The following is a 2,303-nucleotide window of genomic DNA, read 5'->3' as shown; positions in this document are numbered from 1 at the left end:
CTGTCAATATAGCCTCACCCCACCATTCCTTATATAGTCCCGCAGTTTCCAACATGGCATTGACCAAATCAGTTAGAGTGTGGTTTTTTCTCTCTGCAATCCCATTGGACTGTGGTGAGTATAGTGGCGTCCTCTCATGAATAATTCCATGCACCACGCAAAACTCAGAAAATTCATTTGAGAAATATTCTCCCCCGCAATCGGATCACAAACGCTTGATTTTCTTCTCAAGTTGATTTTCTACCTCAGCTTTATAGACTTTAAAATAATGCAACACTTCATCTTTTGTTTTTAATAAATATACATAGCAAAATCTAGTGCAAGCATCTATAAATGTCATGAAGTATCGTCTACCACCTTTAGTCAATTCGCCATTCATTTCACATAAATCAGAATGAACGAGTTCTAATGGTGCCAAGTTCCTCACCTCAGCAGCCTTGTGAGGCTTGCACGGTTGTTTCGATTGCACACACACCTAGCACTTAGAATCTTTGACCAAGTTAAATTTCGGGATTAAATTCAAATTTGCAAGCCGTGTGAGATAGCCAAAATTAATGTGACAAAGTCGTGAATGCCATATATTCGACTCATCCAAAACATTAACATTGTTCACCACTTTATTACACACATCATCAAGCAAAGATAAGCGGAACATGCCTCCGCAATCATAACATTTTTCAACAAAAGTTCCATGTCTCGACACAACACGTTTATTGGACTCAAGCACAATTTTAAAGCCATCGTGACACATCTGAGAAGCGCTAACAAGATTCTTCTTGATAGAGGGGACATGCTGCACGTTCTTTAATAGCACCGTCTTTTTCGAAGTAAACTTCAGAACGACCGTACTAGCACCAAGAACACGCGCATGCGAACCGTTTCCCATCAGCAAGGCTCCACTCCTACCGGCCTGATAGAAAATAAACAAAGAAACATCAGCACACACATAAATATTAGTACCGCTGTCCATCCACCACTCAGGTGAAAGACAAACTGAAAGAACAAAAGGTAAAGAATTACCATACCCAGATGTTCCTCCTCCAGTCTCGCTAATTACCATGTTTGCTGATTTCTTTTCTTGCTTATATTTACGGTCTGAGCACGCACTTGCCCAATACTCATCACTCCCGTAAACAAATCAACCTCCACCTTTTTTATTGTTTTTCTTCTTAAACTGTGCAGTCTGCTTAGGCTTTGCATTGTTGTTCTCTTGCATGTTCTTCTTTTTATTACGAGATGCAAATGAGTTTTTCTTCTGCACCATATTGGCAGCGAAAGACTCAACTCCTTTTCTATGGTTGTCTTTTGCTCTCGCCCTCTCCTCAACATCAAGAGATCCAATAAGCTCAGCCACGCTAAACTCTTGTCTCTTGTGTTTTAGAAAAGTAGCAAAATCCCTCCAAAAAGGTGGCAGCTTAGCAATTATACCGCCGGCCACAAACTTGTCGGGCAACAGACATGGAAAATGTTCTAGTTCCTTCGCTAGCGCCTGTATCTCAGAGCCTGTTCGACCACAGAACAGTTTTCAACCATTTTGTAGTCATACAGCTGCTCCATAAGGTATAGCTCACTGCCAGCATCAGAAACCCCAAACTTTGACTCAAGAGCATCCCATAACTCTTTGCCTGATGTGCAAGATATGTAATTTTTCTCATACTTGGGATGAAGTGTACTAATCATGGCGCCTCAAAATAGGTTATCGGCAGCCAAGAACTTTTGCTCCTCCTCAGGAGTAAACTGTTCAGGCTTCCCCTGTGCGGCGTGATAGCAGTTCATCGCAGTCAACCACAATACCATCTTAGCACGCCATATCATAAAATTCTTGCCATCAAAATTATTTGGCTTCAAAGCAGCAGCAAAACCAATGACAGAAAATTGTTTAACATTAGGTTTTTAGATTGTTAGGTATTTAGACAATTTCATTATCAGTTTAATCTAGAAAAATAACATCAGCAGGTTTGTGACGACATATATGTGCATGTGTATATTTCTTATGAACACTACAGCATGCAGAGATGACATACTGGTAAATACAGTAAAAACACAAAGTACAGAAATTACAGAGATTAGACTGTACCCAGCGGAAGGTCCCATGCCGAGAGTATCGGAGGCTCCATTCGCACTAGTCGATATAGTGCGTTGCTCGAAGTCGCGGACCATAGTCGATGTAGGAAGATGTTCGCAGTGCAGCCCCACGAACGGTTCACCAGGAAGAAGACGCCTTGACGTTTCGCAGGTAATCACAGAGAAGAAGATGTATGTGGACGAGCAGTCGCGGATCGCTCCCCAAAAACCTAATCGCC

This window comes from Miscanthus floridulus, chromosome 10 (genome assembly GCF_019320115.1).
Source record: "Miscanthus floridulus cultivar M001 chromosome 10, ASM1932011v1, whole genome shotgun sequence".
Lineage (NCBI taxonomy): Eukaryota > Viridiplantae > Streptophyta > Magnoliopsida > Poales > Poaceae > Miscanthus > Miscanthus floridulus.
The sequence above is the reverse complement of the archived record's forward strand: the minus strand, read 5'-3'. Positions refer to the sequence as shown.